This window comes from Erithacus rubecula (genome assembly GCF_903797595.1).
Source record: "Erithacus rubecula genome assembly, chromosome: 1".
Classification (NCBI taxonomy): Eukaryota; Metazoa; Chordata; class Aves; order Passeriformes; family Muscicapidae; genus Erithacus; species Erithacus rubecula.
Genome location: NC_136658.1, coordinates 69,820,159 through 69,845,187, shown reverse-complemented (window position 1 = coordinate 69,845,187; position 25,029 = coordinate 69,820,159). Strand labels below are relative to the sequence as shown.

General features: G+C 44.4%; 1 long non-coding RNA gene across 1 annotated transcript; it reads right to left on the bottom strand.

Moving 5' to 3' along the window:
- Positions 1–457: 457 nt before the first annotated feature.
- LOC306804540 lies at positions 458–25,029 on the bottom strand. The gene is made up of 3 exons (XR_013774914.1): positions 24,883–25,029; positions 14,941–15,066; positions 458–537 (listed from the first exon to the last, which is right to left on the bottom strand). It is a non-coding gene; the product is annotated as an uncharacterized lncRNA (long non-coding RNA).

Below are 25,029 nucleotides of genomic sequence, written 5' to 3'. Positions count from 1 at the left end.
CGCACCGTGCTGTCAAAGAGGCCATAAATCCTGTGACTGCAGCCATCCAGTTATAGCATGTGAGAGTTTTCCTCTAAAAAACCCTCTCCAGTGTTAGCACAGTAGAACTTGTGCTCTCCCCATTGTTAGAATCTAAGCTTTCAAACAGCTACATAACACAAGTTACAGGGGTATAACCACTATCTACTTTTACGATGGAACGTGATCAGTGTGTGAAAGGCCCATATGATGTGGTGACGACAGCAGGAGGAGACAGGACTGAGTGACTCAAGCTTTCCTTCCAGGTCCTTGTTAGTGTGAGGGTTCCCAGGGGCTCTTCTCCTGCTATAAGATAGCACAGTTCTTTCCACTGACGTGTAGTTATACCCAGCTCGGTGAAAAATGAGCTTGTTCCTTGATTTGCTCCTCTCTGAACATCAGGTGAGTTATGGCGGGGGAAAAAAAGTCATTTCCTTTTCTCCTCATCTAATTGCCTACATGCCAGTGGCAATATTCAAATGCAGAAAACAGCTTCTTGATGACTTAGGGTGGCAAGATCTTCAAAGAAAAGGACAGACAGTAAAAGCAGAGTATCTGTCTGAATATGATCTAAGGATTTTCAGTTTTTTCCATCTACACTTTTCCCTTTCTCTAACTTAGGTCCGAGTTCCCCTCACACCTAAAATGAGTGTGCTACTTGAAGAGGGTTGAAACAACCTTTTTCTCTAGTTAGAAAATAGAGCAGGTCAAGAAGTAATAGACTTAAGTGAGAATCCTGTTGGCATCACAACACCTTCTCAGCTAGCAGACCTCCTCCACGACTATTCTTGGAGCCTCTTCATGTTACTACTTGATTTTTAAAACCCTGGTCCTATACAGCCAAAGAAAATAAGAGGCAGAACCAGATTCAAACATATTGGTGGAACACTGCATCAGCACATACAGAATCATGCTTTAAACAACTGTCACTGAGGTCACTGCCTAAAAGTGGCACTGTTCTGCCAGTAAAAAGTCAATTCATTGTGATACAGCAAATGGCATAAAAGAAGGCAAAAAATTAAATTAGAAAAGAACCCTTGAAGTCTTATTTTACAATTTCAGGCTGTTTCATGGACCACTGCTTTTAAAAAGTGTGTGATTGTGGGAAGTGAGGTGTGGAGAGGGATGAGTGTTTTTATAGCCAAGCGCAATAGAGAGTGATCTTGAGAAATAGAAGATGTGATTCCACAATGGATTAAGCAGAGAAATTTTTACACACAGAAAATGTTGGAAGGATGAACCATAAAGAGAGAGAATTTAGTAAGTTACAACAACATCTTCTTGAACATTAACTACTTACAGGCCAGTAGTACACAAGCTTTCCCTTTGCTGTATTAAAAGTGTACCACTTCCACATACAAGATGAACAGACTTCAAAGATGTCCATGACCAGTTAGGGTAATTTCAGGGTTTTTTAAAGAATAAGTGCACAGGAGAGGCCTCATTAAAGTTCTAGACAGTCCCTTGGGGAAAACATTTTTCTGAAGGGTAATATATTTTTGTGTGTGGCATGCCAGCACCTAATCCACTTTTTTTTTTTCCGCAAAGTGAGTGTTCTCTGGGAGCTTTCTCTTGGGATGTCAGAAATCCCCTCTGCCTCAGCACCCTGATCCAGTTCCATGCTGCCCATCCTCCCTTGTGTGTTTCTCCAGCTCCTCATGCTCTTGTGCCTTTATCTCGTTAGCCAACTTGCTCTATCTGCCCACGGAATTCTCTGCCTGATGAAAACCTCCTGCACGCAGCTTTTCCTGGTCTCGGCGCTTGTCTCCTCCCAGACATGTAGACATAATACGGTCTGAGGAGATCTATTTCTTCTTTGAGGTCCAGTCTTATCTCCCAGACAGTGGTTTATGCAGTGGGTTCCCTGGGGAACTTTCCTCTTTGCACATGGAGCCATTCCCTTGGCCACAAGTTAATGAATGTGGCACGTCTCCAGACTGCGCCATGAAGGCAGACAGGAAGGATGCACAGCCAGGAGGCCTTCTTGTGAAGCATAGAGAGGCTTCCCAAAATTGTTGGAATATCCCAATCCCTCAGCAAGGACCTCTCACGTAGGCAGTTTGGCTTTTCCTCACATCTTCAAGGTGCACTGGGTTGTTTCATGCTGAAGTCCCCAGCCTGTACCTGTCCCTCATCAGCACCACACTACTATCAGCAAACCTCAGCACTGTTCCCGTTGTGGGTGGTGTTAATGACCCATTGACTGCAGTACAAAAGCACCAACAATTTGTTCCTAGGTCTGCAGGGAAGGGAGCCAGGCAGGAGCTGCTGTGCTTTGGCCTGTCTTGGAGTGGCTTGCTCCATTCTTCAGAGACATTGGTCCTTTTGTGCAAGTTCCCTGTGGCTTTTGGGGGCTCTGAGATGTAGTTTGGACTCAGTTGCTCCCAGCTCTTTCCTCCACACTGTGTAAGTTGTCTCTACAGTAGCTCTGGGGAAGCCAGTGCCCTGTTTTTGCAGGAAGAAGCATGAGCTTCAGGCTAGACACAGACCTCTTCCAATTTGGAAATGTCCACGTCTGGGATTTGATTAAGGGTCATTTCTTGCTATTAGCTGCCCTTGGCTGTACTCATATGGGATTGGCAACAAGCAGTCCCTGCCAGGGAAGCAGAGCAGCTCAGTGGTGGTTTCTGTGTGGACACAGGGGCTGCTGGTGGTGGGTTGTCCTACTGAGGACTGGATGGAATAGTTGGAGACAACAGATTCTGCATCAAGGACCATCAGGGTGTGGGATCCAAAGCCAGCTGTATCTGTTTACCTTGCCAATTTACACATCCCAAGCCCAATAAATATTTTCCCTGCAGCACCCTCTTCTCACATTGCCCAGCACAAGATCCTCCCTTCTTGACACAGAAATACATGGTAGCAGCAATTCCCCAAACCACTCCCTGGGTCACTTGGCACTCTCTGGGCAGAGACACAGCACCCATGGCTCAGGACTCCAACAGCTGGGACAATGACCTATCTTCAGGGTGCTTCTTCCTGCTACCTGCTCCAAGACACATAAATTATGCCCAAACCTCAAATTATTATCACCCTCCCCCTTTCCAGATTACATGCCATTTCCCCAAGAATTCAGCTGCAGAGTTATTATCTTTTCCCAGTTTTCCTCTAGAGGGACCCTTACCTTGATTTTAGTTTAATTAGCTCTGACTAAAACATTTAATTATAAAGAAGCCTCACTAAAACCAAGTGCTAACCCTACAGAGGTGGCACAGTAACCATTCCTACCACAGGCTGTATTAAAACCAAGGGGATCCCTGGGTGTGTGAAGAATCAAGACAGGACTGCTGCAGTGCAACTACTAAGTTTTAATGAACTATACAAAGCAAATATATTTGTATGTTTAGTCTTAAATGTAATTAAATATTTCAGTAGCAAATTAAGTGAAGAAAACAAATCAACTACATGTTTCCAGATAGTAGGTATATAAATATTAAATCATTATAAAAGGCATATGAAGAGGAAAATGCAAACATTATGCTGATTTTAATTTCCTCAATTATTTCTAATTCCCCCTGAGCCCTACATCCATTCCCAGTGATTGCAGACAGACTAATCACTCAAAGCAGGACACCATTTCATAAGATGCAGCAGCTGAAACCCAGAGTTTGTCACCAGCCCTGTCCTGGCACTGTCAGCACGGTGGCACTGTCGCCTTGATCAAGCTCCTCAGCCACAGGGGACCATGGCTTGTGACTCCCGTGGCTGTAGGCATGTAGGTGATGTGCATTTCACACTGCTCTGCAGTCTATCTGGGAAGATCTATCCATCAGCATCTGCCTTCAAAAGCCTACAGAGATCTATTTATGTAACTCCCTCTCTGGAGGAAAGGTGCTGGGAAAGCAGCCAACAATAAATGGAGTGGGTGTGGGAAAACGAAAAATAAGCAAGCAGAAATACTACATGAAAGAATGACCATATGGCTTAAGCCACAAGCTATGTAAGTCACAACTATAAAGTTGTGTCTGATAACAGATTCAGCAGAAATGTGTGTACAGCCAGAAGCTCTGAGAAGAGGGTCCCTTTGGGGAGTCAGGTGTGGGAAACAGATGCAGGCTCAGAAAACTCTGACAAGCACAAAAAGAAGCCAGAGTGAGCCCAGAGGTGGCTCTGCCTTTCCCAGCCAGCCATAGGCCTGCTTTACCCATCCACAGACCCACCTGCCATGGCATTCAGTATGGAGGAGGAGAACAAACACCACCCAAACCTGAGCACTGCTGCGCTTTGAGGAGGGATGTTGAGTAGATCAAGGTGTTGATTCAGGATCAAGAAAACCATGCACACTTTCCTGACTTATTCCCAGTCTTGATAAGTTCACTCCAGTGATGTCCAAAGTGACTGCCCAGACAGACAAAGAGAAAATCTTTTGTAACTCCTCTCTCTTTCAGTATAATGTAATGCATAGGCTGGGACAGAATTGAGTAGGTACCAACTGTATTGCAGAAAGCAAATTAAAATATTTGCTCTTCCAATTAACCTGTAAAAAAACAGCTCCAAAGTAGATCACTGTCCTGCTGCACAACACTGGGACATGAGAGTGGGAAGGGCTCCAGCTCACTGCACATACAGCCCCACCAACCATCTGGTGTTCAGCACCTGGTGCCTATCAGAGCAATGGAAATGCTCAGAGAAACCAAAGCAGGAACATTTGCATGGTGATATATTTGGGTGATATAGTCAGTTTCTTTGGAAAAGTGGAATTGGTTAACATCTTAACTTGCACTGAGATGAAACCATTGGATTAGCTCTCCTTTAAATCAGGCACCTTGGTTATTTAGTTCCAGCATGCCAATCCTCCTGCCTAGGGAGATAGGGACTCCAGAGATGGATGACAGCAGTCATTTGCCAGTGAGAAGGTCAGCTGCTTCAAAGGAAAAAGTATTTTTTTCTCAAGACAAGGCACTGAAATACTATTAAAATCCCACCTTAGGAAGCTACAGCAGGGTGAGAAGGGACACTTTCCCTCCACTGACTGCAAAGGGTCCTCACATTTGGACCTTATATTTGATCTAGGTGAAGCCCTCATCTTCACAGTAGAGCACTGCCCCAAAGCACTCATACTGTGCATGGAGTCCCAGGCATGAGCCTGTCTCTCATGTAAAGACACTTCTTTATGACCTCAAGCCATGTTTCAAACTCCTAATGTTGCCTTTTCCCCCAATCCACAGAACTGAATGGGAATTCAAAAGGCCATTGCAAAAATCCTCATTTGCCTACCACTCAGCTTGGACAGGCACCTCTAGGAGGGTGTTCTCCAACTCAGCAGCGGTGCTGGAGGTGAAAGCACACATCCCAGCACATTTGGCAAGGAGGTGTGAAAAGGGTGAAAAAGGGAAACAGTTTGTCTGCACCTGTTTGCATCCATGGGAACAGTGGGTATAAGCAAGTTGTTTACCTTCCTCAAGCTTCCTGTGGCAACTTGCAACCAGAGAGTTTGGCAGATGACAACAAAATGAGCACGGGGCAGATCAGACTTCATGTGTACAGAGCACTTCAGCACAGAGCAATACCACTTTCAGGAGGAATAAAAAAGCTGAAGAAATAGATCATCAAGCTGAGAAAAAGGGTGACAGACAAAATGAATGTCACTTTGCAGAGGCCATTTCTTCTCCTGCCACCCCCACAAATGTGCTCCAAAACTGATGCAAGCAGTAGTAATTTCTAAAGCAGGCAGCAGCGCTGACCCTTGCAAAGATGGGTCAGAGAATGGAAATCTGACATGGATGCAACCATTATATACTCAATACTCCCTAAGGTATTTGTGCAAGCATTTTTTTCTTTCATATGTCTTCTTTTTTTCATCAGCAAAGAAGACTTCTTATTTTCAGGATTAAGTGCAATTCTTGTCGGATAGTTTTTCAGCAGGAAATGGAATTTTTAGTTGTGGTTGTTCAGTTCTATTTTTCCTCTAAAAGCGATTGTTTCCCAGACTAAATTTCAACTTTTCATCTAAAAAAAATTCCTAAACCCATAGCATTTTAGTGGGTTTGGTCCAAATCCAGCTCAAATTCAGTATACTTTTAATATTATTCTCTCTGAGTTGGGCTAACCTATTTCAAGCCACCTCTTCCCCAGTGTAAGGTGACTTCCAATGTAGGGAGACACCAAGGCACCCTGGGATCTGTGGCATGGCAGGGTTGCCTAACCCTAATGGAAAAGTGAGACATCATAGCTTCAGCAGTATGTCTTTAACCACACCATAATTCCCAGGAGGCACCAACATGCTGTGCCACAAACCAGAGCTATCATTTGCAGCTGAAAATAGTCACATTTTGATTTTTCACACCTAGTGAAGTCCTCTAAAGGGAAGATGAAGCAGTCCCATGTAAAGACATGTGTCCCTTGTGTAATACAGTGAAATGCTTGAGCTGGTCCCGCCGGAGTGACCTTGTTTAAGGTCATTGGTGGCAGGGCAGAGGAGGGGAGGGAAACATATCTGCTCACAGTGGAGATCATCCCAGGTCAGCTGCAGGGGCTTAGGGAGGAGAATGGGCAGGAAGTGAATGCTAACTGAGGAGGCTGCAGTGAAGTGCCTCACACGATGAAGATGTGGCCACCAGTGAGCAGCTCGCATGACAAGCCATCAGCCCTGCTGCAGGACTGCTCTTCCCACCCTCTCTGTGCTGCTGCAAGCATCCTGCTCTCCCAGTGAAAACCTTTGTCATCCATCTGGGACTTCCATACAGATGATCACTGAAATCCCAGTATGCTGCTCAGCTCAAGGGTAAAAGGCTGCAGAGCCCTCGCTGCTGCTCAGAGACTGCACACACACCCTGCCAAGGCAATGTGCACAACACCAGGATTACTTCTGGCTCCAGGTCCTACACATGGCAGCAGAAAGTTTCACCTTTCCACTGCAAGATTTCATTTCCTGCGCCAAGCCCGTGACAGACGCCACGTCAAACCTGTAAATTCTCCTTCAGGAACTTTCATACAAAAGAAAAAAAAAAAAAAAAAAAAAAAAAGCCATTTTTAGGAGGTAGGAAGCTACAGACTGCTGCTGTCTGGTTTGCTGCGTGTATATTTTTGAAGCTGAATGAAAAATGTTCTGGATGGATACAGAGTAACAATATGTCAGCCTGAGGCATCAGATGGTTAGAAAGCTGTATTCTGTGTGTGTGCACAGATGTAGTTCACTGCAAGGAATATGTGACACCACACAGCAGTTCAAAGTAGCAGGCTGGTACTAATTACTATGCTCTTAATGACTTCATCCATCAAACCATAACATATTCTATAATTATACAACTCAGCCATATGACAACCAAATGCCCAGCCACTCTTTCGTAGGAGATGGTTACACAGCAAAATTTTCTCTGTTGATTACAAGCAGGAAACTTCAAAAATAAGTGCACTTTAAGTCATCTGAGCCCTCAGAATTGTTTTATTATACCCTTTTGTGAGGGGGCAAAAAGGTGAAACATTGAGGATTTGTGAGGAGAGAGTTGCACAGAGATAAGGCAGAGAGGCTCTGGTGGGATTTGCCATTTTTTGGTGCAGGTCTGGAATGTCCACAGCCTGTGACTTGGGCCCCTAAGGACACAGAGTGGACATTCCTTGGCCTAAGAGAGTTGTATTTCCTGACAAGGACTGCTCAGTGGTGTCAGCGGCACCACGCTGCAGCCTGGACAGCTGTGCCAGCTGTGGCCTCGGCATCTTCAGAGGCCACAGTAGAGGAGAAGATGAAGTTTGTCTGTGACAGATCCTGAAATTCCCAGCAGCTGTGTCAGGGCTTTCCCAGGGTCTGGGCACCATCCCTGTTCACACCACCTCCATCTGCATGAGTGCATCCCATGCCTTGGCTCTTTCCCTCTCTGATATGATCACACTTAGCACATCTACCATCAACAGCCACCCTCATCCCCAGCAAAACAACACACTCCAGTGCACACACTTCCCCCCGGGCAGAGGGCGTGAGATTAAACTGCAACAGATCCTGTTCTCACTGCTGCCTCAACTATGAAAAGGTGCTAGAGCAGAGGAAAGCAGGGCTTGGCCCCCAGTTTTCTGCAGTCTTTACTTCGTTCTCTCACGAGATCCAGTCCTTTCATCACTTCTGCCCACACAGTAACACCCTGCTCAGCAGTGCAGCATAGATGGAGGTAAGTACAGTTCATCCACTCATTATTTGTACAATGCTGATTTCACCCATTTCCTGTGCACATCAAAAAAGTGAATTTCCCACATTTTCATTTGCTATGTCACCACTGCTTTTATTCCAGAATTGCCTTGGTGGGGGTTACACACCAACATAAACAATAAAACTACAGATAATACAGAATAGATCAGGATAATCTACTTATTTCCAAAGCTAATGAACCATGAAGTTAACATTGCACAGATACCCTGCCACAGACACCTGTAAGCCCTGGAGCTGAGTGCTGGCTGGCTGATGGAGGCTGTGGTGGGTCTGGATGCACTGAGCTCTCCTGTCCTCTATCCATCACAACAAAGCAGGTGGTTTGTTCCCACTCTTCAAGCCTAACTTGCATGTCAGATCCAGCAGCCTAATTTCCCTAGAGTTCCTTTGTAGAGCTGAATGAGGGAGCACTGAATAGGTGAGCCAGCTGCCTCTCCTGTGCAGCACTGAGCTATGGACTACATGTGCTCCTTTGCAAAATGTACTGGCACAGGGATGTAAAGCAACCTATTTATTAAACAGCACGAGAAAACCACAGGTAGAGAAAAACATGGTCAGGAGAAGACCAGAATGCATCAGATTGGTTCTTATTTCTCAGGTCAGCAGAAAATTACTGACCTTCAGTGACCAGGTTTTGTCCCTAATTTGAAAGATTCAACTTCTGGGAAGGCATGACACAGAACAGTCAGGCAAGCTGAACAGGTAGTCTCCAAGAAGCATTAAAAATGCACTGTCTTTCAGTGCATTAATCTTTATCATAATTTATTACGATACATTAATCTTTATCATAATTTATCTCACATATCATCAGGGTCATAGGCACAACACTAGTTCAACAAATTTTATCAATCAATTGCTTACTTTTCCAATCCATGAGTTTTTTACAGAGTTATCAATGGCTTTTCAGCAACTTTACCCAGACATCTGCACTGCTGATTCAGAGATGCAAGTTCCTTATCACACAGAAACAATCTGTATCACTATAAAAGAGAGCTTTATTCCAGGAAAAACAGGAAAAAATATATTGTCCTAAAAATGGACAAAATGTGCAGTGCTTGCTCCTGTTAGAGTTTCCTAAATCTTCAGAGTATTTCACAATTTAATTATTGGCATAAGACTTGCACTTCATAAGTCTGGAAACAAAATTTTAAAGTATCTTTATTCTAACAGTAAACAGTGGGAGTGCTGATAAGGCTTTCTTGCAAGATTAATGTAACAGCTGATAAGGACCTACATAAAAGAATTTTACTAAATCAGGTTTTACATTTTTGCTAAGTGTGACAAGGTCCAGTACTCATCTTGGTGGCATTTTTGCATTGATGTATGAATGACACAAGGCCTTCAGAGTGCTGTCACTGTGTTTTCCTTTCCTATCTCCTTGTGCCCTCTGGCAGCATTAACTGCAGAGCCTCTTGCAGCTCCTTGACCACAGTGACCATACCCTGCTTCACTGCCACCTCTCCTCTTGTCTCCTGGCTGTCTGGAGCTTCATCAGGATGGTTGCATATCCCAGGCCTTCTCTCCTCCTTCTGACTTCCAGTTATTTTATGTGGTTGTGGGGCACTGAGCTCTGTTACCAGAAGGGTCTTGTAGCACCTTGAGTTTATCTACAGAGTCTAAGGCCACTACACAGTTTGTTTATGGCTCTTCTGGTCAAAACACGTGGGGCAGCACAGGCATCTCATGGAGCTATTGAAAAATCTGCTAATGAAATGACATCTCAAAAATATTTCCTTCTTTTTTCCATGGTTATTTTGCCCCCACCACAAGCCATGTCCTACACTGAACAGGGCACTTCTTGAACCTCATCAATTTCTGTCTGTCAAGTGGTCATTTATTGCCACATGTCAATACCTGCCTGTAGCAACTTCTCACTCCTGCTCCCACGGATCTTCCTTACGTGGGATTTTGTCAGAAGTTTAAATGACTGAAGTCAGCATATCTCTCCTCCTACGTACAGTCCTGTTGATGTCACAGAGGAGATCAATACACACAAGATCAGGAAGAAGTGCTTGCAGCTGAAGGAGTCAGCATGGTTAACCACAGTGACCTGTTTCTGCACAGGAACAAAGAGCTGCTGTCTCACACCAGGCCACAGCCAGCCCAGCACGGTGACACACGGCCATCCCAGACCATGCAGTCCAGGCAGGGCTGCCTCTGAAAGGAAGGACAGGGGCTGCACTTGTAGTGTCTGGAGCCACTGGCACCTGAGGAGACACTGCCAGGTGCCACCAGGTTCCTCTGAAGCCTCGGAGAGGACTGCATCAATGGCTGTTCTCTCACATGAGGAATTCACACTTGAATTGGACTTTTCCTAGGCCTGTCCTGCACTTTGACTCTTTTTGCATATTCTGTTCCTGAGCAGCAGCAAGCAGAACAGGGAAGGATTGCCTTAATACTGGGGTCTCTTCTGCCTGTGCCAACTCACTAGAGCTATGTGCTCTCCCTGATGGTTTGCACCAGGCCAGCACAGCCAGGGGTTCACTGCTGTGTGGGTTTTGACATGAAAGGAGTTGGTTAAGGTCAAGATCTCCATCAGCCAGTGGTTTATATTTCATTTTGTGCCACGGGGTTGGTTTTAACACTCCCTAAGGCCTGTTGAAAATTATACTGCACTGCCACCTCTTTAGCTGACCCTGGCAACAGACTGGGCACAAATTACATTCTGCACCTCCCCAGCCACAGTCTGTGTCACTCAAAGCCTTGCAGGTTGTTCAGCTCCCCCATCATTTTCCTCTTGTCTCTGCCAATTGCTCATCTGTGTCCTGCCTTTACCTCAAACAGTGCTCACTGGGCTCATTTACATATACTCTCATTTTCTAATGAATAGATGAGCAGAAAGAGGAAAGTGTTCATAGAAGGTTCCTTTAGCAAAATATTCTTTACTGCTCCCATTCAGGAAAACCTAATTTACCCTGGGAGTTTTTCACAGCTTGCTTTGGTGGGGTTTGGGTTTGGTTTTTTTTCATAAATCATTAATCCAAACTAGCAAGTCCCTCTGTCTCTAAGGAAAGCAGAAGACAGTTCCTCCTGAGACTGCTGCCCTCCACTGTGTTTTTTTGCCTAAAAAAAAAAAAAAAAAGGAAAAGAGTTTCAAAGAAGAGACTGGGAAAGCACCAAGATAAAAAAAGGAGGACCAAGGACAACTGGAAAGAATTACCTCAGCCTGCATCCTGCATGTGTCATCCCTCTCCACACCTCACCTCTTGTTACCAGCTCCACACCAACCTTTTCCTCTCGCTCCCAGCACCAGTGACTGCCTCCATTCCTCTGGCATGGAACCCACCTGCACTCAACCTTTTTATGTTTTTTTCCTAAATCAACCAACAAGGCTTCCCCCGAAGAGCCCACGAGGACACAGTGTTAAGGACATTTCTCAGGTCCCAATGTCCTCCCAAGGCACCTGCAAACACTTTCTGCCCAGGTTCATAGAAAGTAAGCAGCCAGAAGAGTATAGAAATTGTGAAGTAAGCTGGAAATCCATGAACTGGACCAGGAGGGTGAAAGATGACTCACTAGTTAAACTGGATATAGCTCTTTTTGCTTTCCAAAAAGGAGATTAGTGGGAGTGCTCTCAACACTTCCAGTCAGCCTTAAGGAAGGGCATCATGACATTACATCAGCCACATGTTTACTTTATTTTCATTATCACTACCCAAGGAATAGTTAATCACACATAAGAAGACTGTGTCAGAGAGAAATCATTTTCTATTAAAAATCTGTTTCATAATAGGTGACTGTATTATCTTTTCTGCCTTTGGGAGATGATGAAAAGGAGACTCATCACCAGCCACACTGTCTTCAGCATGACAGGTCAATGTACAGGTGGTATTTCACTCCACTTGGGAGAAAATTCATATTCTTCTCTAACACAGAAGGACATGAAAGAACTTTGAAGGAAGTTTATGGAATGCTAGGCAATGATGTCATGGCCCCAAGGGAGGGGCATTTTTAAGACTAAAAACAATAGACCCCAAGAATCAGAAAACACTTAGCAATCTGCATTGCTTCCACCTTGGAAGCTCTTGTTCTTGGTCCACAGGCCATTCCTTCCTCCCTTGCCTTCATACCACAGTGGCATCTCCTCTCTGTTCTCTCCCACAAAAGTCCCATCACATTGTGCAGGGCTAGAAGGAAGTATGTGATCTGTAACTAGTGATCCCTCTTTTCAAAAGTTCAAAGGGCATTTTAAGGACCTTACTGGATGTCCTGCACTTTAGAAAATGGTTCCTTTCAGAGCAATTCAAACAGGAAATTGTATCATCCAACGGACCTGGACCGGAGGCTAAGAATCAGCAGACCTGAACCTCACAATTAGTTTACTAATTACAAAGCATCAACTCTGGAGCCCAATTTCTTTGTCTAAAAACTGTGACTCATGACTTTATGTGTTCAAAATGCTTTGAGTGCTGTTAATAAAAGGTGACATTAGGGAAGCATTTGCTGTTCTTACATCCAAATCCATCCCCCAAATCAAGCATTTCCTTCAAATTAACACATTTTCTAGACTTCATTGAGTAACACTTTGGAGTGGGTTAGTAGGGAACTTGGCAAGAAGAAAGCAGAGAACCTAATGCCACAAAACACCATAAAACACAGCAGGAGATAAGAGAGTATGTGCTCTTTTTGGTTTTTTTCTTCCTGACTCAGTTACTTCTGAGAAAATGTGGGGTGGTGTGTAGGGGATCTGAGGAGACAAAAAAGTCATAATGAAATGACAGTACCCTGAACAGGGATAGCACTGTGGTATTTTATTTAATCAAAGCTGTAGGCAAATGCAGATTCAGAAGAAATAGGAACCACAGAGATGTGATTCGGTTGTGAAAATTTTAAAATCCTTGCTGGCAAATAAGTTTGGGGGTCGGGTTGGTTGGGTTTTTTTTATTTGGAGTTTTTCTTTTAGGCATCAATTTGGTCTCACAATCAGTGGCATGGTAAAAAATATTTCTGAAGGATATCAGTTCTGGCTTCTTGGGTTTTACAAGGATAATGCCTAAATGAGGAGCTGTGTGCTGTGACAAATGCCTCGTGCATACCAGCTGACTGAGAAAAGGTGACTTGGAATTTTTCAAGTTCAGTATTTTTATTCTTTTTACAGTTCACTGTTCTTATCTCCTCCCCCTCAGCATATTTCCTGTTTCCTCATCCTGTAATAGTTATGTACAGTCAAACGGTGGATCAAACACCTTTGAGCTGTTGTTGTCAAGTCTCATTAAAATTTCTCAGATCATTTCCTGTTTTGATACTGATACTCCGTCAAAGTCTGCACAAGTGGGCAATGTGGCTGATCAATACCACCCCTGAACAGCTGGCAGATCATTCTCTTCATAGAGCATCATCCATTCCCAAACCTATTAAAATGCTGGTGCTGCAGCCATAAACTCTGTAGGCATTGAAGGAAGCATGTCCCCCACCAAAAGAATTCAGCCAGCTTTGAGAGACATGTAATAAACTTTAAATATATAAATATAGCAAGACTGAACATGGACCTAGGACAAGCAGTAGCAAAGGAAGTTCCATGTGCCTGAAAACACTGGAGAGGTATATGTTGGTAGAAAGATCTCATCCTAGTGTAGGCAGGATGTGTCCCAAAAAACAAAACAAAACAAAAAAAATAGCAACAAAAAAAATTACAAACAAATACAAACCAAAAAAAAAAAAAAAAAAAAAAAAAGCCAAAAGCAAAAAACAAAAAACAACCATTTTGTTTGTGTAGGCTGCAGCACCTCAATACCAAGTCCCATTTCTGAGGTTACACTTCCAGTAGTGCTGTGTCCCAAAGAGCACTGGAGACAGGCACTAATAAATTCAAGAGAAGAAATAAAGTTTCCACTGACTTCAAAGCCACAACTGCAAGAACAAGCCTTTTGCTTGCAAACATCGAGGTCTACTAGCACAATTCTTGGCATGCAGGGTGCCCCAGTCTATGATCGTGCAATGCCATAACAAACCTGATTGTCTAAGTCAGCACCAAGCAGTGACTTTATGGAGGTTTATACATTGCTCTCCCATATAATTCCCCTGCAAAATACAGCAATATTTTGCTACAGAAATAAAAAATATGTGTGTCAGTAGGAAGAAACAAATCTAGTGCCTTTTGTTAGCCAGCAATATTAAAAGCAGCGGACACATCAAGGCACATTCAGAATATGTCAGACAGTGACTGAAAGCAGTAGGGAAAAAAGCCTGAGTTCTCCCACATCAAGCTTCAACAGGGTTTGAGGGAGGGGAGTGGAACTTTAAATGGTTTGAGGATTAAAAAGAAGCCAAATCACAAGAGAAAGCCATTTCAGATGCAGTATATTTGTGTTTCTAACCAAAAGTCTGTGTTTAAAAAAAAGAACAGAGACGTGTGTTTTTCACAATTGTCTCTTTGGTGTTTTGCTAAGTCTGTTACTTCACAGGATGTTCTATTGTCTTCACTGCCACGATGCACAGACATACTCTGCAAGCCACTGTGGGCTCTGATACAGAATCTGGGGACATGAAAGAAGTGTTTTGCTTTTAATACCAACAGACTGAAAATCAATATTTCAGAGCTTTGCCACCCACACCTCTCAGGCAACCTTCTCAGTTCAATGAGATTTAAATGTTAAGGAGAAAAGTGAGTAAGCCCACTGCATCTAACTGCAGGCTGGTGTTTCTTGGGCTTGAAATCTGCTTGCAACTGTGCTCTTTTTTGGTGCTTTCTACAAACCTAGGGGGGTGAAAAGAGGATCACTGACTTTTCAAGCTTTTATTTACCCTAGTAGAGCCAATCTGTTTTACAAAAAAATACTCACAGCCAGGGTTGCCGTGCAGTCATTTCCAGTACTACATGAAAAAACAACAACATTTTTTGGAAAAGTGTCAGCACAGACCTGAGGCTCCACCAAGATCCACAGCAATCATGCCTTTGCTCCAGCAACCTGAAATGAAGCCCATCATCAGAGAAATCATCATAGAAATCAAGATCCCTTTTTTCTCCATAATCCAATAGGACCTTTTTCCCCATTCCCCAAGAAGCAAGGTCCTGAAGCAGTAATAGGTAGAATTGGGAAAAAGTTGATGTCCAAAGTGTAGTGGGACTACACTGCAAGAGAAGAAGCAGACTTAGGGTGACTTACTTTCATTGAGACCTTTGGCCACCATCTGTCTTCACATCTATAGGAAAGAGCAGCTTAGGTCAAAGTGGGCATTTCCACATGGGTGGCTTTGGGAGGGTAAGAGCAGCAAACCCTGCTCACATAAGACTCCCTCTGGAACCAAAACCAAAATTTATTTAAATGTTTTTATTTATTTAAATAACCTTATGAAGAATAACTTCAACAGCCCCTTGAAGATCCAAATCTACCTCCACAAACATGTCTTTTCGCCTACTAACTGGCCCATGGGTTGAAGTCTTCCCCAGGGTATGGGACCCTGAAAGGGCCAGGCTGGGCAGCCCAAGAGGAAATTCAGGGACCCCTTGAATTCTTACAGACACCAGGATGAAAATGAGACGATGTGGGGGCTTCTGGAAATCCTGTGTCTGAGAGGTAACTCTGCACTAACAGCAGAATCACCATCCCTCAGCTTCACTGTGGAAAGGAGTGAGCCTGATTAGAAGAGCAAATTCTGGAGAACACCATCTGTCACCACCTAGACCCATCCATAACCATCATGCAAATGTGCTTCTCCTCATGCAAATCTGTCCTGGGGCACACTCTCTCACCAGCATCCCCACCAGTCCACTGACCCTGATTTCTACTCCACGTCCAAGTCTTAAAGCTTTCTTGGCTCATGGCAGGTCTTTTTCCAGAAGCTTCCTGGCTCAACATGTTCCTGCAGTCACAGAGCCGTCCTTCACCTGCAGCAGACCCCATGGCAGAGTGGGATGTGTAAATCTCTCCCTCCTCAGCATTTGACCCAGTGTAGGGTTTGCCTTAGCTTGGAAGGCCTGTGATGCTCAGTGTTTTGCAGATGACTGGTGGTGTGTACCCCAGAAGAGCTGCTGGACTTGTCTGCCTCCCCTTCTCCCTGGCCATGCCATGTACACTACAGCACACTCCAGTCTGGAACACTGAAGGTACAACAAATCTCTCAAAGAGAGGTGAAATGAGCCAAAGTGCCAAAATAAGAACTCTGTGTGAGCGTGGTTGCACCCAGCTTTGAGGCAGTTTGGTTTGGCAAGGAGGGGTTAAATGGGAGTAGGTTAGTTTATGTCATGAAATGTCAGTAAGCTTTTTATACAACCACCAGAAAAAGTCTTTTTGGGTTTTTTTTTACACCTACAGAGTCTTTTACGTTGTGTTTTAGATGCCCCAAAAATTCCCCTTAGCACTTTTATCATTCAGCATCACTCCAGAGTTTAGTCAGCCAAACCATACCCTTTCCCAGTGTTAGATAAATTGCATCTTGAAAACAGCACAGACACTAATATCACATCATCCTAGAGCTGAGCACATGTGAAATCTCTATCCTGTTTTTCTACAGAGATGAGTAAGATTTTCCTGTGTAATTAATATATAATATCTTTCTGTGCATTTGTGTAAATATATAGAGCAAAGATACCACTGCAAAGATAACAATTTGCCAAAGCGCTTTTTGCATTCTTTCAAGTGTGGCTGTTATACTTGCAGTTTACTGCCTTTTAGTCATGTTTTGACATTTGAAGAATTTTCACTGAAAACATACCTTGTACCAATAACAGAACCAAAAACTCGTAGTAATAAGGAGCAGCAGTAAACAACAGATGCACTATTTATTGCATGTGTTTATTATGTATTAATGGAATAGAGTATTTAAATAAAATTGTAGTATTTCTAGTGTTGAATTAATGAGGCTAAAATACATTATTTAAGTAACTTGAACATATTTAACAGTGATAATAATTATCACTGACATATTTTTGGGCAGATTTTACCATTTTTAGATCTTAAAGAAAAGATATCTACTTCTCTAAGTCCCTCATAATGAGAAGAAGGCTGCGAATTCTCTAATAACACCATGATAAAAAATAATTTGCAAAAACAAAAGAAAACTAAGTCCTGATTAAAAGGACATTATTGTCAGAACTGCAAAGAATTGGGAATTTTGCCTGTTTGGGATTCAGTCCTTATTTAATAATTCAGCAATTATTTTTAAATTACCAAGCAGATCAAAATATTCAATTTATCAAGGGTTTTTACAGAATAAGAGTTTCTTCATGGTAAGTTGAGATATGGGGACTTATGAAACAGCATGTTCTTGAGAAAATAAAACAGGAAAAAATCAATGAGTCACTGATTTGTGAGCAACGAACAGGGGGCATGGAAAGACCAGACTATGCCTAAAGTATTGACAACCAGCCCTACCTACACTTGTTGAGTTTGGACAGCAGGCATTTTTTCAAATGTATTGATTTTTAGTGGGAGGCTTTTCATGCTGCTTTTCCTTGGACTCTCCCAGAAATGTGATGCCTCTTATCTTTTGCAAAGGGTAGGTTTTTATGCACCATCTGAAGCACTGGAGCAGGGAAGGTGACAGGGTGACAGGGAGGCTGTTGGCTGCTTGACATGACCAAGCCATGCTCACACAGAAAAACATTAACTCAGCTCCACTTCTTTGAGCACGCCTAGCACAGGCTTTCCTCCTCTTCCTTCCCCCTTTTAGCTGCCCTTGTGCCTCCCAGCTTGAAGTTTTCATATTCAAAACAAGGCAATCGCAGCTGCATCTGCAGTAACCGTGACACCTGCTCCCACCAGTGCCAGCCCTTTGCCTTCTGTCCTTTGGGTGGCCTTCTGCAAAGCTGCACAGCTCCAGCTTATGTTTATCAGTAATATATTTATATTTACTAACTGCAGGGCACATTAAGGTGGCCCAGTTTACTAAGCACAGCTTTCTGCTTTGCTCTAAAATCTGAGCAAGGAAAACAATTCAGCAACATACCCTCTGCTTCCACTTTGTTAGGATTCTTTTAATTTCTGAACAGACTCAGGCACAAAACCACCTGTGTGCCCTATGGCTGCAACCCACATGTGCCAGCAGGTCACCACGTCCCATGGCACGCCGGGCTGGGAACGCCCCACCAAGGGCATGTCCAGGCATGAAATCTGACCAGACAGGCCAGAGGAGTGTGATGTGGAAGGGAAAAGGGAAAGGGCATTTCCCAGGAAAGGCTTGGCAGTTTGACCTAATCAGCAATGCTGGGGAATGCAGGCCGTGCCATCAGGAGAGCGCTGTCTGGTTGCACACTCCCAGGTTGTCTCACATGTGCCAGCAGCATCCACATGAATCCCAATGTGAAGCGCTGTCCCCTCACACACAGCATGGGGCTGTGGCCCCTCTGTGAGGCCAGACCCTGCCCAGGGGCTGGCAGAAGGGCACAGCTCTGCAGCCAGCAGGGTGTAGGCAGGCACACAGCACCCACTGCTCTCATGGCACCAGCACCTGTTGTCTCAGCTGACAAACTTTGCCTTTTGTGCAGAAAGGTCAAATTCAGAGGCTGAAGCAAAAAATCCCCCATCATGTGTTTCATTTATTTCAGAATCACATTTCTAAACGTTTCCTATTTAGAACACATTTAAATGTTTTCTAAATAGGAAATTTAAATGCTCCCCACCTCAGCAGAGCCCCATTTTCAGTGCACAGGGGTGAGGAGAGGTCCCGTTCAGTGGGGTGTGCTGCCAGCACAGGCAAAACACAAATGTCTTCTCAATGAACAGCATCTGCCCTACTTGCACCACATTGTCACACAGTCAGAAGTGTCTGTGTCATAAGGAAACTAGGTTAAATGAAAAGGGTGTAGCTCTGTGAATCTTAATTTCAGCATTGTTTTGTACCTTCTGGGTCAGGAGCTGAAGGTTTTTATCCATTCTTGTACAGATAGTAGTAGGTCCGTAGGAGGCTTGCCTGAGTAAAAGCTAAGGCAGGAAATAGGGATTTGAGCCGGCTGCTGTGAGGGGAAAAAGACATCATCCTGAAAAAATAAGCCTCATCAACCTCCAGGTGCTACTGTGTGTGCATGTTTTATTGTGTTTTTAGCTGCCCAGCTGAACCCAGCCTTCCCAAAGGATATATTGGAATGTCAAGCTGTGAAGCTGCTGAAACCCCACCTTTTCAACCACTCCAAGTCTCCCTGTCAAAATAATAAATATTTGAAATGATAAACAAGTTAGCACATTGTGCTGGGAGCAGGTGGTATGCACCCCTGCTGGTATGGGCTATGGACACACACCTCAACCCTAGCCCCCAATTCTCACATGTCCTCTCTGCCCAGGGACAGGGACCACCTTCCTGAAAGCTGCTATTCACAACCTCCAGGGACAAGATACACACTGACATTAAAAAATACTGTAGTGTTAGAACATACAGGAGAGCCATGAGCAACCTGAAGCATAACTCTGGGCAGGTTACTCATTACTAACTCCTACATGGCTACATCTTACTCTGCAAACATAGGGCAGGGGCCCAAACTGTGCTTTCATAAGTTCAGCTCAGCAAGAGTGAGAAGGTCTGCTTTACTCCTCATGGCAACAAATCAGTACATGGCTTTCCCAGGTGATGCCATGCCTTCCAGGCTTTCAGCAATTGCCATTTACTCTGGGGGAGGAGGAAGAGGGGGATCATGCAGTCCTGGACTTGTCTCTAAAAAGGATATTGACCTTAAAAGGTGATCTAAAGTTTAGCTGAGCAAAATTTCATCTGTAAGACATTAGGACATATTCTCCCAATGAACTTCCAGGTGGTGGATGTGAGTCAGGTCAGTAAGTTGGTTTACATTGTCTGTAAACTCAAGTTTTATTACAGGTAAGATATTTAAATGCTGCTTGCTCATATTGAATGCTAATGACGTTCTGCAGTACTTGTTTTTCCATATCTATCCATAATCTGGCCATCAGCACCAATTGTGGTTTTTATGGCCTGGGTTACAGCTTGTCTTTACTTTCCTCCTCCAAACTGTGCTTACAGTAGTACTGCTATAGAAAAAAAAGCCCATCAGCAGGTTCAGAACATTCTCTCATCTCTGCACCTTCTTTTCCTTCCTGGAACCCTCCTGCTAAAATGCTGCTTAATAGATCTAGAGAACAAGAGGAAATCAACATCATACAATTGTGTTTTAAGCCCAAATATCAACAAAACGACTGCAATATTAAAAATTATGTTTACAATGTGATAACGGTGTTTTCTCAATGTGAATGGCAATCATAAAAGAAAACACCTTAGGCCATGTCTACTGAGCACAGCTGAAGGTATTGGTCCTGGGGGAGCAGGAGTGCTCCTGTGCTCAGCAGAGGAGCTCTGGTATAACATATCCACTGACCTGCACTTGAACCTACCACTTGCTGTTTTCCTCTTATAATCTAAATGTGGAAATGTGCTGTCTGGTCAGTAGCGTACGAGCAGATCATTGAGCGAAATGCTCTGGATGCCACAAAAGCGTGCCTGTGCTTGCAGCGCCATAGCAAACAGCCTTGTAAAACACAGCCCAGCACGGCTCGCAGGCACTGGCACCGCAACCGGCGCATGTGCTGCTGCGAGGCACCTTTGTAATGCAGCCAGGCAGCAGCTGTGCATTGCAGACATTGTGGGTGGGTGGCTGTCTGCAAGCTCAACAGCTGTCCCTGCCGCCACGCTGGGCCAGCCCGGCCTCCCCGGAGAGCGCCCTGCATGGCTCAGCACACACCGATTCCGGAGCACCCGTCAGAGTGCTGCTGCTGCTGCTGCTGCTGCTGCTGCTGCTCCATCCTCCTCAGTGCACTTTGAGTTTTGGGGGATGTGGCTGCCCCGGTCACAGGGAGAGCCTGGGCACAGGGTTCAGCTCTGAGTAACTCGAGCGGCTGCTGTGTCCATCTTCACAATAAATGACTGCAGACACCGACTGTTTGGTGGATATATTTGTGTTGAAAAATACCAGGCAGTAAACTGCAGCTTTGCAATTTTTCTTGTTTTTATTCTCCAGCCCTATGAATTTTGGTGAGCCTGTATGTTTGCTGCCTTTCAGTAAATCCCGTGCTCAGACCCTGGTTGCACTAAAGTCATACATGTGTTCATGACTGCAGGTTTTGTAAAGGTTACAATTAATCCTTCCATAAACCTTCTTACCTTATGCCATTGAGTAAGAAAAGCAGCCCTTAGTTTTTGTTACCCAAAGAAGTTCAGAAGCCTTCATTTCCAAGTCTTCTTGATCTGCCAGGAGTGGAAGAATGATCTTGGCCAAGTTTGCAGAAGCTCCTGGCTTGTGGTGTGAGTGGGCTGGGGCAGGCCAGCATCTCAGAACTGTGAGCCTCCAGAACTGCATCTTCTCACTGAAATTCAGAAACTGCTGCAGTGGCTGTAGAGGCTACCAAAGGCCTGGATGGCAGTGAACCCCAAGGATAGTGGCAGTCAGAGAGAGCAAAGTGCATGACCTCACCTAAAACCGCTTGAAATCACTCTGCATCTTTCTATTGACTTCAGTGATCTTTGCCTCCCTCCCTGAATGAGTAACAAGGATCCCCACAGATTAGGCAAGTGAGAGGCATGAACAGACAGCAATAACAGCTCTGAAAGTGCTTACTTATATTTGGATACTTTTAACTTTCTACAAAAGTCTGACAGTCTCCATGAGTCGTCACGGGTTGGCTTCTGGGGTGTTTTCCAGTTTCGCAGCGGAATCCCTACGAGCCAGTTTAATTGATCCTGTGAGCACAGCATATTTTTCACTGTGAAGTGGGGATTTTTCAGGCTGTATTTTGCACTGACACTTGAATAACATCAAGCAAAGTGCTGACTCTTTTTAAATTGTAATGTGTCACTTAGAAAGCCTTTAAGCAGGACCATACACTTTGTTCATTCTGATTAAAACACTGGAGTTTTTAAAGCTGCACAATACACAGGAAAGTGCCAACTGTGCAAGCAAAACCTTCTTTATCCTTCCCAGGGTAACTGGTGAGCTCTAATAGATTTTGCATTCTGGTGATTTGCTCTGGCCACTGAGGCAGGGCTGTGGCCCTAGGGAGAAGAACACACAGAGATCTGAATCTTAGGGACTGTTTGGGAAGTGCACAGTACACAAATGTGGGAGCTGATTTTAAAAACAGCATCTTCCTTGCAGCTGCCAATATGGAAGCTCCAGCTCAGAACACAGGGATCATGATGCAAGTGAAGGCTAAGCAGCTTCAGTGCAGGACTGGGAAACCATAGCTCTAAACCCTTCTGCAACATCTGCTAAAAAAAGAGAAGAGGACTTCTTACAGGCTTGACATCACACTGAAGGGGATTTTTCTAGGCTTGGAAGAGCAAGAGAAGATGGAAAAATGAACAGGACTTTAAAATCCTTCTCTGAATTCTTCCCCCCCCCCCCCCCCCCAATCAGAATATTAATTTATTCTTTCCTCTCTCTTCATATGGCAAAGCATCTGTGCTGGCTCCAAAAAGAGGCAGGCACAGATTATGTATTGGGGCCAGCTGGGCAAGCCTTTCTCATCGCCTGGCTGAGGTCCTTTCTCAGCCTTGAGTCTGTTCCACCTTACCTAGAAACACTTTCTAAAATCATATTGAAAAGGAGAAAGGAAAATGGAGTTACTGGAAGGATTTCTGTCCTGCTTGCTCTCTCTGACCTAACAGATGCTTTTGTGCTGCCTCAAAACCTTCTAAGTGCACTGAAGGTGTCTCAGAGCCCAGAGGCAGAGGCAGCAGAGATTCCAGCGAGCTTGACACCCTGCACAGCTGTGATTCTGGAGTTGCTCCACTTAGATAATAGTAGTGAACATCAAGCACCAGTGCCCATGCTGCTCAGCAGGCCTCCAGGGCTCAGCAAAGGGGGCACAGGTCCATTTTGGAGACCTCTGCCCCTTGAAGAAACCAATTTACAAGACAAAGGAGAGAGGCAGATCTGTGGCTTTCAATGAGGTCTATGGGCCAATGCCAGAAGAAAAGCAAATTATAAATTACATATTGTATGAAATTACCAAATCTTAAACTTTGTGTTAAGAAGAGTCCAGCAATAGATATTTTCATTACTCACTGAGGACCATCTATCTAGCAACTGATAGAGTTTGGAAGTTGTTTAATCAGTGCTTGCCAGACACCCACTTCTCTTATCAGACCTTTGCTCCCAGGGAGCACCGGGCTGGGAGAGCCCTCCTATGCTCACAACTTCTTCTTGGATCACAATAACTTCTTTATATTTACAAAATCTTTATTAGGCCCTAGAGGCACCAGATAAAGACAAAAGACCATAAAAACGTCCTTAGGAGGTCAGACTAAAGGTCCCTCTAGCCCAATATCCTGTCTCTAAAGCTGACAATGGGGAAGAGTACAGGACTAGGGCAAGCCTATAGTAAAATTACCATGATATACTCTGTCAACCTCCAGTGATTTGGAGGTCAGGGACTTCCTGACCCAGAAATGGTATGTTTGTGTTTGAAGGCAGAGAAGGATTTGAACCTCTATTCCAAGCATTTGAATGCTACAGGAAAAAAACACTTAACTCAGCTGGTGAGAGAAATAAAAGCTCAGTATAAATACAAAGCTGGTGGAAGCAAACCAAAAGTTCATTTCAAAGCCCATGACATTATCTCCAAGAACACACTCAGCTTTCTGAGGCCAAGAGGCATATTTTAGCCTGAGAGACTCTGACTGCTCAGTATTCCTGAAGCAGCACCCATCCAGACCTCTTCTTTCTTCCAGCTGATCCTCCAGGAGAAAACAGGAAGGATGAGGAGCCCTATGCATGTTGGGCTGGGGCATTTGAAGCCTTCCCATTCAATAATTCAGTCAAATGCTAAAGGTTCTTCTCAGAATAAATAGCAGGTTAGGTAGGTGTTTCTTTCAGGCAGCAGACCAAAACAATATCTCATACTGGAATGTGGTGGGCAAGTGAATTATTTACTGGCCAGAGCACAGCTATCCCAGCTGCAGTTAGTGCAAGGAAGTAGCTCAGATGCTGAAGTCAAGGGGTTATCAGGGTAGCCCAGACTCAGGCCAGATCACTGAGCAATGCCTGCACACTTGGCAAGTGTGTGCCAGCAGCACCTCAGGGCACACAGCTCCAGCAAAACGCTGCCACACCAGCAAGTGTTTGGACCCAGGTCACGAGGACAGCCACCCCAATGGACCTCAGCTGCAGCAACAACAAAAACAAGCCCAGGTCCCTCTGCCACATGAAAGGCTGCACAAACATTTGTTCCTCTGCAACCTTTCTGCAGGGCCCCGGTGAAAGAACAACGGCGCTTCAGACCTACCCCACTTTTCTCTGTCAGCCACCACATCCCCTATTGAAATCATTTCCTGTTTTATTTTTAAGATTGCTGCTGTCATGAGTGTTGCTGGCATGGGGGTGGGGATGGGAAGGTGGTGTCTGCCCAGTGAGCACAATAGCCAGCTGTCACGTCCTTCCCAAGGCAGCTTTTACTGCTGCTGCTCTACAAGATGGCATGGTGGCAGAGGGAACAGGGTGAGGAGCAAAGAGAGTGATGCTTGTCACTCTGTAGCATCTCTTCTGGAAAATCATGGGAAACAGGCTTTATAGGACAAGCAGAAAGACCAGATTTGATGTTTCAGATCCTTGTGGTGCAGGAACATAAAAGCTGCAAGGGGCAAGAGTTTCTCTTTGAGGGTGAGTCTTTGTAATTGGAACAGAGATGCAACGCAAAAAATCCAAATTTTAGTTAGCAAGAGTGGCAGCTGGCATAACTGGCCCCTCTCCTTATAGCACACGTAGCAGAAAAAATAAAAAAGGAAAATTCAAACTGAAAATTGTGCTAAATGATATTGTTAAGCTGCATTATTCCTAGTATTACCTTTGCCTCTGGGTCCCAGGTTCATGCTCAGTTTACACTGGTACAAGTCTGTTGGTCCATCCTGCCCTCCATGAGGTTTTTTTATTTATCTTAAAAATACACGTAGCAAGTGGCATTGTTTGAGTGAGATGAGGGTCAGATCGGAAG